The following is an 18,111-nucleotide window of genomic DNA, read 5'->3' as shown; positions in this document are numbered from 1 at the left end:
AAGTATATTTATGTTGAGAATTTGAACATTTGAAGAAATAACACAAAAAAACTAACATTTGATGATTCTGCTATATAACTACGTCTGAATTATGACAGATGAGTTAAATGTCTTAAATACACATAAAAAGAGAAGGAAAATAAAGGAGGGTATAAAAATTTTTTTAGCCAAATTAAACAGGCTTTAAGACATATTATACAGAAATTTCAGGTTTTAAAAAGACTATTCTTACAATGAGGAAATTTACGATTGACTGAAAATTATTTTTTTTCATTTTGAAGTGAAAGTTGTTAGCTAAAACAAACAAATTCCAATCTGGTACATCCTTAATATAAAAAGGAATAGTATTTTCTCCTCTCAAAATTAGCAAACACTCATAGCGTTGTAAAACAAATATAATCAAAGCATTTGATTTCCATTTGAATACTTGGGGCTGTCAATAGAGAGGTACAGAGAAAAGCTGAAGGAATTAATTTTTTAAAGTGGCAAATGTTATTAAAATTTAGAGAATTATTAAACTACGCTATACCACTTGCAAACCTTGGGACTACCTCAAATTTTATTTTCAGATTTGAAACGTAGATGACATGGCTGATCATTTGATTACTTTCTAGACCCAAACAGTTTCACAGAAATCAAAGTTCTTGGCCATTTCTCAAAGATCATAAAAGCATCAAGGACTGCACTGTTAGCTACCATGACTAATTCACAAAACAGATGACAATTTTAAATATGGATAATTTAGTGAAAATAGAGTGTATTTTGTGATGCATTAGTCTTAATTTTAAAATATATATATATATTTAGTTTTTAGTCCATGAAATTACTAATATTCTTCATTCATCTATTTAGTTTGGTTAACATTAGGCACTACTTATGAATGAACAGAAATCTATTCTGATATAGAAAGAGACCACATATACTTATCTAACGAAACATGATACATTCATGATACATACATCTATTTAACAGGAACTATACTAGTATTTGTGAACCAGATTTCTAAGTATAAAAACTGGGCTCAGTTGGTAAGAGACTGAGGTGTCAGTAATTTTCAAACTCTTGTTTTTAAAAATACCTTTTTTAGTAGATGAATTTATGAAACTGTTCAAAGCAGAGCTTCTCTGGTTGAGGCAGGCAGGGGTCCAAAGTACAATTTACCTTTTCTCTCCTCCCCTTCCCTGGAGACAACCTCCTTACATTCTTAGAGTCCCAAGAAGCACTGTGCAATTCACTAATGCAGACCGCGTACTGCACTTCTGAAACTGCAAAATCCACCCATGAACATATATTCATTCTCCAGACAAAATCAAGATCTTGTGAATAGCAGAAAGACCATATTGCTTCTCTTCCTACCCAATCTTTCACGTAGTTAATCCTGTGATCTGTCACAAACTCCTGAGTGATCCATGTAATACAATGCAGGATTGTTCCTTAAATTTCATACCCTAAGGAGTGGTGGTAGTGTAGTCACTAAATCATGTCCAACTCTTGCAACCTCATGGACTGTAGCCCACCAGACTCCCCTGTACACGGGATTTTCCAGGCAAGAATACTGAAGTGGGTTGCCATTTTCTTCTCCAGGGGATCTTCCCAATCCAGGGATTAAACCCAGGTCTCCTGCATTGCAGGCAGATTCTTTCCTGACTGAGCTACCAGGGAAGCCCTAAGGAGATACAGGCCTACTTCAGTTGCGGAGTACTTTAAGACGGGTGTCTCCAAATTACTGTGCACAAGAATGTGGGGACTGTCTCTAGTCAAGAGTATACTGGTAATGCACGTCAGGATATTACCTGCAAAAGAATCAAATAACTGGACTTAAAATTTCTTTTTTAGTAGTAATAAATGATAAAGCTTAACACTTTTTTCCTAAGCCTTGCTACTTCTTTATAAGCTTCCAGAGTCCAGAGACAATATAATTTAGCAACATATCAATAACATTTTGCTAAAGTGGTTTTATTCATCAGTATTATCTGATTCATTCAGAAGAGCAGAATCATATTTATTGAGCAACATTTATGTGCATAGTACTTAGCTGACACTTACTTCCCACATCCTCCTTGCCCTTTGGGCCGAGAGCAACTTAACTACTGTATGACAATAGCACCACCTATTGGTTGGCAAAGGGCTCATAACAATCCAAAGCCCACCTGCTTCCTTGCCCTTCAGAACGACTAATGCATAATTTGGGCTCTTCTTTTATTCCACCTTTTATTATTAAACCCACTTGAAAAAAATTTCAGCTGAGTCAAACCTACTTGAAAAAGTTTTTATATATATATATATAAGTGTAAGTAAGTGTTAGTTGCTCAGTCGTGCCTGACTCTTTGTGACCCCATGGACTGCAGCCCACCAGTCTCCTCTGTCCATGAGATTTTCCAGGCAAGGATACTGGAGTGGGTTACCATTTTCTTCTCCAGGGGATCTTCCCAACCCAGGAATCAAACCTGGGGGTCTCCTGCACTGCAGGCAGATTCTTAACCAACTGAGCTACAAGGGAAGCCACCTCATGCAAAGAGTGGACTCATTGGAAAAGACCCTGATGCTGGGAGGGATTGGGGGCAGGAGGAGAAGGGGACGACAGAGGATGAGATGGCTGGATGGCATCACTGACTCGATGGACGTGAGTCTGAGTGAACTCCGGGAGATGGTGATGGACAGGGAGGCCTGGTGTGCTGCAATTCATGGGGTCGCAAAGAGTCGGACACGACTGAGTGACTGATCTGATCTGATCTGATACACACACACACACACACACACACACATTCTTTTCTTCTCCTTCATCTCTCCTTTTAGAAAACTGTAGAGTTCCCTGGTGGCTCAGATGGTAAAGAATCTGCCTGGAATTGGGGTTTGATTCCTGGGTCAGGAAGATCCCCTGGAGAAGAAAATGGCAACCCACTGAAGTATTCTTGCCTGGAGAATTCCATGGACAGAGTAGCCTGATGGGCTATACTCCATGGGGTCACAAAAAATCAGACAGGACTGAGCAACTAATATTTCACGGCCTCCATTCAGAGTTATTGCAACTCTCTTTAATTCCATTGCTAACCAATATGTGTTTTTGCTGCTGCTGCTAAGTTGCTTCAGTTGTATCCAACTCTGTGCAACCCCACAGACGGCAGCCCATCAGGCTCCTCCGTCCATGGGATTTTCCAGGCAAGAGTACTGGAGTGGGTTGCCATTGCCTTCTCTGGTGTTTTTGCTAACATGCAGCAATTCAGATGAATTGAGGGTTAAAAGAGATTTGAGAATTATTCTGGAAACCGAACTGCCATTTATAACACAATTACTATTGAAAAATGTGTTCAATTTAAGCAAGCTGCTTATGTGGAACTTTTGGAATTCAAGTAGGTTGGGAACTTGCTTTAAAACAAAAATATAAAAGCATTAAGACCTCACTGTGGTTTCCAAGGCAAATGCAGGAATAGAATTCTGATACAAAACTATATTGTATATACCTTCCCCCTTTTTAGAGTTGATGAACATCTGCCTTGTCCTGTGGAATCTGAATCTTTCAGTACACACACTGGAATACTCAAAAAAATGATGGAGATATATTGCTACTCTGCAGTGGCTCATTAAAGTTACACCAATGATATTAGATAATATTAGATCTCATTATTTTAACTTCATCTCTATGATGAAAATTACCAGGATTACATCTATTACTCTAACCACTTCAGTTCAGTCCCTCATTCACGTCTGACTCTTTGCGACCCCAAGGACTGCAGCACGCCAGGCCTCCCTGTCTAACTAACCACTTAATGAGCACCAACCATGAACTGATGTCCTTACACTTCTGTTACACAGAGCTTTGTATCTTTCTGTAATACATCCTTAGTATCTAGCCCCTGAAGTTGTCCTGTCTTCATAAGTTCTCATATGTGGGAATACCATGTTGAAGCGGGGAAATAAGACACCCCAAGCTAAGCGATCAATATGAAGCAACTTTTTAAAATGTAATTGATTTGCTTTGGGGTTTTTCTTGGCTTCAGGGCACAGCATGAGGATCTTAGTTCCTCAACCAGGAATCAAATCCATGCCCCTTGCAGTGGAAGTATGGAGTCTTAACCAACTGGACCACTAGTGAAGTACCAATAGGAGGTCATTTTTGTTTTGGTACCAGTCAAGTAGCAAAGGTTTTGTCCCTTGGCCTTTCCCCTGTACTTTAGTTCTAGCCTGATAACCTGATTTGAATCCGATTTGTTACAGGAAGGGGAATGTTATATGCCTCTGCTCCATATACATTGTACTTGTAACCGCTCTCACCTGTCTGGACAGAAACTTGTCTATGGCTTAAGGATGATGTCAAATGCCTGAGTTGCCAAGCCCTCTCTAGCCTTGTAAATCTCCTGTCTAGGACTAACTCATCAGGCCTTGGAAACCTATGGTCTGGTCTGTTGATTCATCAGTCGTTATGACATCTGGGCTTCCCAGGGGGCTCAGTGGTAAAGAATCTGCCTGCCAATGCAGGAGACACAGGTAACTCATGTTCAATTACTGGGTCAGGAAGATCCCCTGGAATAGAAAATGGCCAGCCACTCCAGTACTTTTGCCCGGGACAGAGGAGCCCGGGGGCTACGGTCCAAGCTGTCACAAAGAGTCAGACGTGACTGAGCATGAGCACTCCTCTTCCCTCCTATGACATCCACCTGTCCTGAGCCTCAGTCGCTTCTCCCTTAAAATCTCTCAAGTCTTTGGATTGTACTATTGCTTTACTCACTTCCTCATTTAAAAACTTCAATTGTTTTCATAATATTAATATGAATATACTTAACATTGTATTTTTCTTGTTAAATTGGTCAATAGTATGTTTTAAAATTATTTTAAGACAATTTCAATTGATTTTACTACTGCTCGCCATCCATGATGCAAACTTTCAACAAAATACATAAATACTTATTAATGTTCCTCTAATTTAATCTTTTTATATCATTATTACACCCCCAACCCCCACCCAGGCCCTTCTTGTTTCATGTCTATATTAATAGAAAAACCTCCCTAATCATACTATATTTCTTTCTTACATAACCATCCTGGGTAGACATTCAGGTAAGTCAGTCATTTAAGGATCCGTGCTGATGGCTATTCAGCCACTGTCAACATATGACTTTCAAGGTTTCCTGAGCACTGCCATTTCACTCAGCTAAAAAGAAGGGAGGGCCCTGAGAAACATATATGCAGAGTTTTATTGGCTAGGTCAGGAAGTGACTCACATTACTTCCACTCACAGTGAACTAGAAAAAAACAGTGAACATAAAAAACTAGCTACACCTAATTTTAAAAGATGCTGGTAAATGTAGTCTAGCTGTGTGTTCAGGAAGGAGAAAATGGATTTTAGTGGAGAGTAGTGGTCTGAAGTGACTTAGTAGCAGCAGCAGCAGCAGTGGTCTCTACAAATATATTCCTGGATAAAGCCAAATCAACAAAGAAACTGAGATGTGGAGGTCAGAGTGGAAGCAGGTGTGAGTGGGTCCAGCCAAAGGAGACACGGCTACCAAAGAGTCTATTGGCAAGTTTGGCCTGGCCTTGGCCATTGCAGGAGGCGTGGTGAACTCTGCCTTGTATAATATGGATGCTGGGCACAGAGCTGTCATCTTTGATAGGTTCGGTGGAGTGCAGGACATTGTCATAGGAGAAGGGACTCACTTCCTCATCCCTTGGGTACAGAAACCAATTATCTTTGACTGCTGCTCTCAACCACGTAATGTGCCAGTAAACACTGGTAGCAAAGATTTACAGAATGTCATCACCACCATATGCATCCTCTTCTGGCCGGTGGCTAGCCAGCTTCCTCGCATCTTCCCCAGCATTGGAGAGGACTAGGATGAGAGTGTGCTGCCAGTCCATCACTACAGAGATCCTCCAGTCCGTGGTGGCTCGGCTGGAGAACTGATCACCCAGAGAGAGCTGGCCCCCAGACAGGTGAGCGATGACCTCACAGAGCAAGCAGTGACCTTTGGGCTCATCCTGGATGACCTATCCTTGACCTTTGGGAAGTTCACACAGAGGTGGAAGCCAAACAGGTGGCTCAGCAGGAAGCAGAGAGGGCCAGATTTGTGGAGGAAAAGGCTGAGCAGCAAAAGAAGGAAGCCATCATCTCCGTGGAGGGCGACTTAAAGGAAGCGGAGCTGATAGCCAACTCGCACGCAACCACCACTGCCATCGCAGGCGGTGATCCAGCTGCGCAAGCGGGAGGCCGCGGAGGACATCGCATAGGAGCTGCCGCGCTCGCGGAACATCACCTACCTGCCCTGCGGGCAGTCGGTGCTCCTCCCGCTGCCCCCCTGAGGCCCACACCTCCTGGGCCGTCTGGATCACAGCCCCGAAGATGTTCAGCGTCACCTTCCTTCTGCTACCCCAGAAATCACTGTGAAACTTCATGATTGGCTTAAAGTGAAGAAAATAAAAGTAAAATCACTTCAGATCTCTTACTCAATCAGATTAAGCTCTTTGATTCTTCTCATTTCCATCCCCCTTTTTTTCAATCCACCTCCCTACCCCAAATTGCCAAGTACCTACACAGACCAGCTTGGCTCCTGTCTTTGGGGCTGGCTGGTACTCCAGCCCAGGCACTGGCAACTGGCAGAAGAAAGGCAAGGCTTTGTGCGTGACAAGCTGGGAGTCAGCAAGTAAACTTGTAGCCTCCAACCAACCCTTCATGCAGGACTTGAGGAAAATGGCACACACAGGTGAATGGGGAACACAGGCCTCAGATTTCTCCAGTGGTTCCTGCACAGACCCAGCTAAAGAGAGGTGCTGGGAAGGTCAGAGAGGAAGTGATCCTTCTCTTACCATAAAGCTGATGCTCTTTAACTGCGGGACCAGCAGAGGCAGGTGTGTACAAACAGCACAGATTGAAGAATCTGCCCCCGTGAAGGTGGGTGGGCCTGATCTGCTGCCCTCCCCAGAGTCCTGGAATGGACTTGGATAGTGAGAGCAGGCCTGGAATGAGACGAGAGTCCTGTGGCCTTCTTTTCTACCTCCCACCTTTGTGTCTCAAATACCCGGTGGATTTCCAGCTTGAAGGATTGCATCTGCCCAGGGCTGCACGGGCCTGCCAAAGTCGTGTGCATCCAGCGTTCCTGTCTCCCTGTTTCAGAGACTGTCCTTCTAGAGGGCTCTGTGCCTGTGCCTTGAAAGAAATGACCATGGGAAGAAGACATTTATGTAAACTACTATCAATAAATGACACCCAGATCTTTCAGCTCAAAAAAAAAAAAAAAAAAAAAACCAAAGAAACAGAATACCAGACCATGTCATTTTGGCCCACAGAGAAACTTTCCCCCCACTTTTTAATTGAATTATGGTTGACTTAAAATATTAGTTTCAGGTGTACAACACAGTGATGTTATTTTTAAGGATTTTATTCCATATAAAAATATTGGCTATATTCACTGTGCTGCACATTTTTGTAACCTGTTTTATATCTAGTAGTTTCTACCTCTTAATCCACTTCACCTATCTTGTCCCTCCTTCTAATTACTCAAAACTGTTTTTACTGAACTAAAAATCTGGTGAAACACCACTACCCATATTTTAATGCAATTATAAGAAATAGTTCAGGAAAAAAATGTATCAAATCAATCAAGTGATGCTGTAAAAGACACCTGTTCATTACACTGTATAATACCTACATAGGAAAACCCTGGGAGACTCACATCAGATATGAGTACTGAGGATAATAGAAAACAAATGTCATTTTTCTTTTACAGGACTAGGAAAAATTAACAACACTAACCCAGTGTTATTATTGATGGTGCAGAAAAATTTACAAGCACTTATACTATTGGGAAAGTAAATCAGCCAGTATGAACTGTGTGACCAACTTTGTTTCCTTTTCTGGACAGACCACCAAGAAGCTCAGCAGAATGTTCACAAATTATCTCTGCTGCTGCTGCTGCTAAGTTGCTTCAGTCGTGTCCGACTCTGTGCGACCCCATAGACGGTAGCCCACTAGGCTCCCCCGTCCCTGGGATTCTCCAGCGGGGTAATTACAAGAGAAACTTTGTACTTTTTTGATTGGTTGGCTTTTTTTTAAATAAAAAAGCAAAAGGAGGCTATTTTCATTCTTGTAAACTAAAAATTAGCCATATTCCTCCAAGACAGTTGTTTAGATGATTGATCTCATAGCCACTGTGAAGTTCTGACTGGAAGGCTTTCTCCTTTTGAATTTGCTGCTATAAAGGCCAGAGTTACATTTGTGGTTCACTCTTAGAAAATGTGCAGGTAACGAGAGTTTATGTGAGAGCCTTATACCTGGCTCCACTTTCCCCTCACGCTGATTTTCCTCTCTCCTTTCACTGCGATTTTATGTCTTTGTCTTTGAGTCCTCAATCTCATGTCTTCTCCAGAAGGAAGAGAATTATCTTATAAAACAGTTTTACTGTGTCACAACTCTATAACTCTTTGTATACAAAACGTAAAGATTCTACTCCATGTATTTTTCTTAAAAGCAAGAATCAAAATTCTTCACCTCATTTACAAAAAAAAAACTAAATAGAAAATAGTTATAATAATAAACATATATTTATATAAACACACACACAAATACACAGGTCAAACACTTTGCTATATATGGGAGAAAGAGAAGAAGGTTCAAAATGCTCACAGTCTGGTTCAATGGTGCCAGTATGTTTTCACTATGACTCACATCAATCTAATGGCCTCACATTCTGGAAGGGACACCAAGACATTCTGTATGTACAGTTCTCGGTATGATAGTAACAACTTTGGCTCTTTGGCTATTACTGATCTGAAACATACTGGTGGTCTCAAGGGTCAAATGGTTAAGAACAGAGATTGACTACAATACAGAGAGACAACTGTAAGAGAGAAAATGCTCTATGCTATATCACACACTGGGCTTTCCAGGTGGCGCTAGTGGTAAAGAACCCACCTGCCAATGCAGGAGACATAAGAGATGTGGATTTGACCTTGGGTAGAGAAGATCCCCTGGAGGAGGGCATGGCAACCCACACCAGTATTCTTGCTTGGAGAATCCCATGGACAGAGGAGCCTGGTGGGTTACAGCCCATAGGGCCGCACAGAGTTGGACACAACTGAAGCGACTTAGCACCCACACACATACCACACACACACACAAATATGGTACCCAAAACTGTGGAGTATAATGGAGTATAAAAGAGTCAACTGGCACAATATTCAAATTTAGACTTTTGCCATGATCTCGAAACAAGATTGTATATTCCATAATAATGTTCTCTGTGTTACAGTTTGGCTTAAATTATACTACTATATCTCACACCTATTAAGATATCTACTATTAAAAAAAAAGAAAACAACAAGTGTCAGCAAGGATGTGGACACAACGGAACCCTTGTGCACTGCTGGTGGGAATGTAAATCTGTACAGCTGCTATGGAAAAGTGTACGGTGCTCCTCAAAAAAGTTAAAAATTGAATTATCATGTGATCCAGAATTTTACTTCTGGGCATATAAGCAAAAGAACTTAAAGCAGAGTCTTGAAGAGATATGTGTACACCCATGCTCACAGCAGTACCACTTACAACAGACAAAAGATGGAGACAACCCAAGAGCCCATTGACAGATTAACAGATAAGCAACATTTGTGGCATATAGATACGATTCAATATTATTCAGCCTTAAAAAGGAAGGAAATTGTGACAAATGCTACAACACGGAAGGACCTTGATGACATTATGCTAAGTGAAATAAACCAGTCACAAAAAGACAAACACTGTATGATTCTACTTATATGAGGTGCCTACTTTCTTCTGTGTTCACAGAAATAGAAAACAGAACGGTGGTTGACGGGAACAAATGGGGAAGGAAAGTTGTTGTTTAATGGGTATAGAGTTTCAGGTTTTCAAGATGAAGAGTTTTAGAGATTGGATGTAAAACAATGTGAATGTGCTTAACACTACTAAGTTGTGCACTTAAAACTGGCTAAGATAGAAAATTTTATGTTATTTGTGTTTTACCATAATTGCATACATATATGTATGTGTACATGCATGTACGTGCAAGCACATGTATATAAAATTTACAGATTATGTAGCCCTGTAATGACAGTTCTTCAGCTTCTGGTAACTACGACGTGGTCTCCTGAAAGGAAGTGAATGGATACATTTAAAAGGTCTGGGGCTTATCACACAAGTAAGAACAAGCATGTTTTTCTATATATTTCATCTGTAGCTTTTCTTCCAAGTGAATTACAAACTCCTTTCTGTATAAACACAGTATCTTCTGCTTATCACAGACACTCAATATTCCATGCCAGGCAAGTATGAAGCTGGCTGGAACAAGGATGTTTAGGGTGCATGTTACTCATATCTCCAAATTTTAACAATATAATTTTAAAATAAGCTAGAACTGAAAGGAAATTTGGGAGATCATACTAGAATCATCATCAAGCCATTTCTTAAAGCTCTTAAAACCAAGGAATATAAACTTATTTCATCATTATTCATTCAAAGACCTTACGCATTAGGTTAAAAAAGTGTCTTCATAAAACGTCATCAAACTATACAGAGGTGATCATTGACAACAGTGTGAATTAACTAAATGCCACTTAAACATAAACTTGGATCAAGGTCACACAATTTTTCAGTACAGAACATGGAATTTAAATTCTGGTCTGTATGACTTCAAAGCCTGTGCATATACCATTTCCTATCACCCTTTAATGTCAACAAATGTACAACCAAAATAGTTAAACTACTCTATAAAACTAAATGTAAGTTTGGGTACACTCAACACTTCTTGTCAAGAGCACAGTTAGCGCTGATAGAGGATAAATCAGTTTAGTTCAGTCGCTCAGTCATGTCCAACTGTTTGCGACCCCATGAACCGCAGCACGCCAGGTCTCCCTGTCCATCACCAATTCCCGGAGTCCACCCAAACCCATGTCCATTGAGTCGGTGATGCCATCCAACCATCTCATCCTCTGTCGTCCCCTTCTCCTGCCCTCCCATGTTTTATGTCTCAAATAACTTTTTAGTACTTGATGAGATCCTAAATTACATGGACTAAAAACAACTTTTTCCCTAGAAGTGATTTTTTTTTCTTTTAATCTTTCTTAATAAAGGAAACTCTTTCTAACAAGGAAAAGTGGGTTTATAAAAAATAACTATGTCCTCTTGTGACCTATTTATATTATTTTTAATAAAGGGCTACTTGAATATATTGACTCAAATAGTATATAATTAGAGGATGTAATACCACAGGGATAAACTTGATCTTTAAAATTGCCAGATTAATATCCTTTCTATATATATTACAAAGAATACAAAATTCTGATATAAATCTAAAATGCTTAATTTTGTAGATTAGTATGAATAGGCTTTAAAAATATACCTTGGCTTCCACAGAGCTGAAGGAGGGCATAAAATTGCACCTCATTTTTTGCTCTTCTCTTTGAATATGAATGGATAGTATCAGGGTTCCCTTACTTTCTTGTTTCATTTCTGGAAACAGCCATCCATTACATCCCTTTCTCCAGGCATCTCACATACTCTGTGGCTTTCAAACACCAAATTTGATGATTGTTCTTTTGTTGTGGTGGAGATTTAGTCGCTAAGTTGTGTCTTACTTTTGCAACCCCATGGGCTGTAGCCCACCAGGCTCCTCTGTCCATGGAAAGCCTGGCATGCTGCAGGCCATGGGGCTGCAAAGAGTCAGACACAACGGAGCAACTGAACTGAACTGAACTGGCTTTCACATAGAGATGGTAGGGATGGATAGTTTCACTTGCATGTTATGTCAAAAGCAACTTTGACATGCAACCGACAAAGCCTGAAAAAGCAGATCCGATTGTGAATGTTCTTCTGCCACCACTCCTCTCCCAAATCACCCATCTTAATCCACTCTAGTCAGACTTTGACGTCCTTACAGTCTCAAAGATGATATTTTGCACTGCCTCATTGCTTCTAGCAAAAGAATGAGAAACATCTAAATCACAAAGAAGAATGAGGAATGATACTTCTCCACTACAATGTCTTCAAGGAAAAAACACAAAGGTTACAGGAAGAACTCTTATTCAGGTGTTAGGGTTAACATCAACTTTTCTGACATTGAGAAATAAGGTGATTAGACCAGGTATAATGGCTTGAAGAGGGCTGCCTTGGGAGACAGTTTTGGTAACATTAACTTCTCAATGCAAATTATTAAACATTTCCATTACCCTTACCCTTAGGAAAATTCATTTATCCAACAAGAATCTTAAGCTTATAACTCCAATGCCTCATTCTTCACTTCATACAAAAACAAAACCTGTCCATGCCTTTGAAATAGTTCAAGGTACCCTATCATATTAAATAGCATCCACATTTTTAACTCAGTCTCCTTTCCAAAAAGTTTAATCTGAGTAAGCACTAACCCTGGGATACAAAAATAATTTGACAACTGAGTTATTCTGTAAGAAATGATATGAATATTTATCTGTTTGTTTTTTTTTTTTACTTAAAATGGATAAACAAGCAAACATATCTCCTCAGTTGAAAGTCATCCAAACATAATCTCCAAACTCTCCAAATCATAAAGGGAGAAAAAAAAAAAATCCAAGGGAATGAATTCTCAAAGTTAGCTCCAGAACATATCAGGAGTTTAAAAATATATTAGAACTGGCTAGGTCTTTTTCAGATACACACTTAAACTTGTGATATGAAAGAGAAATGAATTCATGGGTCAATAATAAGAATGCCATTTTAAAAGGAAGAATATGAAAATAAACAAGTTTATCTTGTTTTTTCACTTCATGTTTAATAAATCACTTTGAAAGTAAACTTTCTTTGTTCTTTTATTCCATCCTCCATGAAATGAGAACTATAAAATCACTGATAAACGGCTCGAAAGACTTTCCCTTCACCATAGTGACAGTACACACCGTTACGTAAATGCCACTTAAGCTGACCCTAGGCAAACACGGCACCACCAGACACTCCATTTTACTCCTTTTACTTTTCCTGTCCTTAATAGCTCAGAGGAAACCCAACTGGGATGAGATAGTATTCTGGGAATAGTTGGGTCGATCCTTTTTTAGGCTGTGGGCTCTGTGGCAGGTTATAATCCTAGCTGACAAAGATAAGGTTCTCATCATGGTTTAAACAACATGAAACATCAGAGAGAAAAATGCGGTTGTTACAGCACTGAGGTTCACAGGAAGTTCGCACCTAGTGCAAAGCATGGTTGGTTCAGAAATTACTGAGGTCAACCCTCATCTCAAAAGCTTATGGCAATGTTTCACTTTGCAGGTCTCTACAAATAACCAATATGACCTTGACACCAGTTAAACTGAAAAACATATGCTGAATAAAAGATTTTTTTTTTTTTAAACTGCAAGTATTGTGGTGCTGGAGAAGACTCTTATTTCATTAAATTTTGAGTAAGATTTTTTTTTAATTTATTTTAATTGGAGGCTAATTACTTTACAATAGTGTAGTGGTTTTTGCCATACATTCACATGAATCAGCCATCAGTGTACATGTGTTCCCCATCCTGAACCCCTGTCCCACCTCTCTCCCTATCCCATCCCTCTGGATCATCCCAGTGCACCAGCCCTGAGCACCCTGTCTCATGCATCAAACCTGGACTAGCAATCTGTTTCACATATGATAATATACATGTTTCAAAGTTATTCTCTCAGATCATCCCATCCTCACCTTCTCCCACAGAATGCAAAAGACTGTTCAATACATCTGTGTTTCTTTTGCTGTCTTGCATATAGGGTTATTGTTGCCATCTTTCTAAATTCCATATATATGTGTTAGTATACTGTATTGGTGTTTTTCTTTCTGACTTACTTCACTCTGTATAATAGGCTCCAGTTTCATCCAACTCACTAGAACTGATTCAAATGTATTCTTTTTAATGGCTGAATAATATCCCATTGGAGAAGGCAATGGCAACCCACTCCAGTACTCTTGCCTGGAAAATCCCATGGACGGAGGAGCCTGGTAGGCTGCAGTCCATCATGTTGCTAAGAGTTGGATACGACTGAACGACTTCCCTTTCACTTTTCACTTTCATGCATTGGAGAAGGAAATGGCAACCCACTCCAGTGTTCTTGCCTAGAGAATCCCAGGGACTGGGGAGCCTGGTGGGCTGCCGTCTATAGGGTCGCACAGAGTCAGACACGACTGAAGCGACTTAGCAGCAGCAGCAGCAATATCCCATTGTGTAAATGCACCACAGCTTTCTTCCATTTGTCTGCTGATGGACATCTAGGTTGCTTCCATGTCCTGGCTATTACAAACAGTGCTTCGATGAACACTGGAGTATGCGTGATCTCTTTCAATTCTGGTTTCCTAGGTGTGTATGCCCAGCAGTGGGATTGCTGAGTCATATGGCAGTTCTATTTCCAGTTTTTTAAGGAATCTCCACACTGTTCTCCATAGTGGCTGTACTAGTTTGCATTCCCACCAACAGTGTAAGAGGGTTCCCTTTTCACCACACCCTCTCCAAGAGTTTATTGTTGGTAGACTTTTGGATAGCAGCCATTCTGATTGCATGAGATGGTACCTCATTGTGGTTTTAATTGGCATTTCTCTGATAATGAGTAATGTTGAGCATCTTTTCATGTGTTTGTTAGCCATCTGTATGTCTTCACTGGAGAACTGTCTGTTTAGTTCTTTGGCCCACTTTTTTGATTGGGTTGTTTATTTTCTGGAATTGAGCTGCAGGAGTTGCTTGTATATTTTTGAGATTAATTCTTTGTCAGTTGCTTCATTTGCTATTATTTTCTTCCATCTGAAGGCTGTCTTTTCACCTCACTTATAGTTTCCTTCGTTGTGCAAAAGCTTTTAAGTTTAATTAGGTCCCATTTGTTTATTTTTGCTTTTATTTCCATTACTCTGGGAGGTGGGTTATAGAGGATCCTGCTGTGATTTATGTCGGAGAATGTTTTGCCTATGTTTTCCTCTAGGAGTTTTATAGTTTCTGGTCTTACATTTAGATCTTTAATCCATTTTGAGTTTATTTTTGTGTATGGTGTTAGAAAGTGTTCTAGTTTCATTCTTTTACAAGTGGTTGACCAGTTTTCCCAGCACCACTTGTTAAAGAAATTGTCTTTTCTCCATTGTATATTCTTGCCTCCTTTGTCAAAGATAAGGTGTCCATAGATGTGTGGATTTATCTCTGGGCTTTCTATTTTGTTCCATTGATCTATATTTCTGTCTTTGTGCCAGTACCATACTGTCTGGTATGGTACAGTAGCGTTGCAATATAGCCTGAAGTCAGGCAGGTTGATTCTTCCAGTTCCATTCTTCTTTCTCAAGATTGCTTTGGCTATTCGAGGTTTTTTGTATTTCCATACAAATTGTGAGATTATTTGTTCTAGTTCTGTGAAAAATACTGTTGGTAGCCTGATAGGGATTGCATTGAATCTATAGATTGCTTTGGGTAGTATACTCATTTTCACTATGTTGATTCTTCCAATCCATGAACATGGTGTATTTTTCCATCTATTTGTGTCCTCTTTGATATCTTTCATCAGTGTTTTATAGTTTTCTATATATAGGTCTTTTGTTTCTTTAGGTGGAGAAGACTCTTGAGAGTCCCTTGGACTGCAGGATCAAACCAGTCAATCCTAAAGGAAATCAAGCCTGAATACTCATTGGAAGGACTGATGCTGAAGTTGAAGCTCCAATCTTTTGGCCATCTGATGTGAAGAGCTGACTCACGGGAAAAGACCCTGATGCTGGGAAAAACTGAAGGCAAGGGAATTGCAGGGGACTTCCATGGTGGGAAGGGAATTGCTACCCACTCCAGTACACTTGCCTGGAAAATCCCATGGACAGAGGAGCTGGTGGGCTGCAGTCCATGGGGTTGCTAAGAGGCAGACACGACTGAGCAACTTCACTTTCACTTTTCACCTTCATGCGTTGGAGAAGGAAATGGAAACCCACTCCAGTGTTCTTGCCTGGAGAATCCCAGGGACGGGGAGCCTGGTGGGCTGCCGTCTATGGGGTCACACAGAGTCGGACATGACTGAAATGACTTAGCAGCAGCAGCAGCAGCCAGTACTCTTGTTTGAGAATCCCATGGACAGAGGAGCCTGGCAGGCTACAGTCCATAGGATCGCAAAGAGTCAGACACAACTGAGCAACTTTCACTTTTGGGTTCGTATCCCATCCTTGGCTTCCCTTATAGCTCTGATGGTAGAGAATCTATCTGCGATGAAAGAGACCTAGGTTTGACCCCTGGGTGGGGAAGATCCCCTGGAGAAGAGAATGGCAACTCACTCCATGGGAGTGAGTTCTTGCTGGAGAATCCCATGGACAGAGGAGCCTGGCGGGCTACAGTCCATGGGGTCACAAAGAATCAGACACAACTGAGCAACTAACATTTTCACACTCTCAAGAGAAGGGGGGTGACAGAGGATGAGATGGTTGGATGTCATCACTAACTCATGGAAATGAGTTTGAGCAAACTCTGGGAGACAGTGAAGGACAGGGAAGCCTGGTGTGCTGCAGTCCATGGTGTCACAAAGAGTTGGAATCGACTTAGTGACTGAGCAACAACAAGGCAATTGGTTAAGAGCACAGTCGTGGGAGCCAGACCATGTGGCTCTGTAATTTGCTAGGTTATATAATTTAGTATTACTTAAATTCCCTGTGCCCACTTTTCAGTTCAGTTCAGTCGCTCAGTTGTGTCCGACTCTTTGCGACCCCATGAATCGCAGCGCACCAGCCTGTCCATCACCAACTCCCGGAGTTCACCCAGACTCATGTCCATCGAGTCGGTGATGCCATCCAGCCATCTCATCCTCTGTCATCCCCTTCTCCTCCTGCCCCCAATCCCTCCCAGCATTAGAGTCTTTTCCAATCAGTCAACTCTTCACATGAGGTGGCCAAAGTATAAAACAGGAAAAATAAGATAAAATACAGTAACAGGATAATTTAGTGCTGTATATAAAGCACTAAGAATAGTACTTGGCACTTAGTATTAGATGTATTAGCTATTATTGTTATTATAAATTATTCTGTTGGCTGATTATAGTTTAAAAATCATACTACAAACCAAATAAAGAGTTTTTTATACTGAACTTATTTTGCTGTTGAAGGGGAGTAGTAGGCAAGGGGAAATTCTGACATACTGAAGTTCAAATTTGCCTGGAGCCCTGCAGAGTCTAGTGACTTCAGGTTCAAAGAAGCATTTCAGAAAAGTTGGTAGGAAGATCAAAGGTAAGGTGGCCAAGATGGAGAAGGAAGACCCTGAGCTCAATTCCTCTAAACAAACATATCAAAATTGCAACTATTTACAGAGCAATGACTTATGAGAACAACCTGAAAACTAGCAGAAAAGACTGTCAACAACTAAATACATAAAGAAGGAACCACAAAGAAACAGGAAGGAGGGGTAGAGATATGGGAGTACACTCCCACACACTTTGGTAGGCAACATACAAATGGGAGAATTATCACAAATGTAGAGGTTCTCCTCAAGGGGCAAAGGGTCTGAGCCCATATTGGACTCCCTTGCCTGGGGGTCTTGCATTAGGAAGATGAGCCCCCAAACATCTGGCTTTGAAGGCCAATGGGGCTTGTGTACAGGAGAGCTGGAAAGCTGCAGGAAGCACAGACTCCACTCTTGAAGGGATTATGCAAACTTTCACATGCTCTGAGTCCTGGACTTTTGTTTGGTTGGAGATTTTTAAAATTATTGATTCAGTTTCGTTACTGATACTTGGTCAGTTCATATTTTCTTTCTGGTTCAGTCTTGGAATAGTATATGTTTCTAAAAATTTATCCACTTATAAATTGTCTATTTTATTATGCATAATTATTCACAGTAATCTGTTATGATTCTCTGTATTTCTGTGGTATTATTTGAAACTTCCTGTCTTTTATTTCAATTTTATTGATTTGGACCCTCTCTCTTTTATTAATGAATCTGACTAAAGGTTTATCAGATTTGTGTATCTTGTCAAAGAGCCAGCTTTTAGTTTCACTGATCTTTTGTATTGTTTTATTTCATTTATTTCTGCTTGGATCTTTATGTTTTATTTCCTTTTACTGACTTTGGTTTTTGTTTGCTATTCTTTATCTAGTGGCTTTAGGTATAAAGTTAGGTTATTTAAGATTTTTCTCATTTCCTGAGGTAAGCTTGTATTGTATAAACTTCCCTC

General features: G+C 40.3%; 1 protein-coding gene and 1 pseudogene across 1 annotated transcript in view; one reads left to right on the top strand and one right to left on the bottom strand.

The window, feature by feature from the left end:
• NDUFAF2 (NADH:ubiquinone oxidoreductase complex assembly factor 2) overlaps window positions 1–18,111 on the bottom strand; it is a 172,032-nt gene that overhangs the window by 88,874 nt on the left and 65,047 nt on the right. The gene's annotated exons all lie outside the window — the stretch shown is intronic.
• On the top strand, window positions 5,085–6,294 carry LOC102265849 (prohibitin 1 pseudogene; annotated as a pseudogene).

The sequence above is a fragment of the Bos mutus genome, chromosome 20 (genome assembly GCF_027580195.1).
Source record: "Bos mutus isolate GX-2022 chromosome 20, NWIPB_WYAK_1.1, whole genome shotgun sequence".
Classification (NCBI taxonomy): Eukaryota; Metazoa; Chordata; class Mammalia; order Artiodactyla; family Bovidae; genus Bos; species Bos mutus.
The sequence above is the reverse complement of the archived record's forward strand: the minus strand, read 5'-3'. Positions and strand labels throughout refer to the sequence as shown.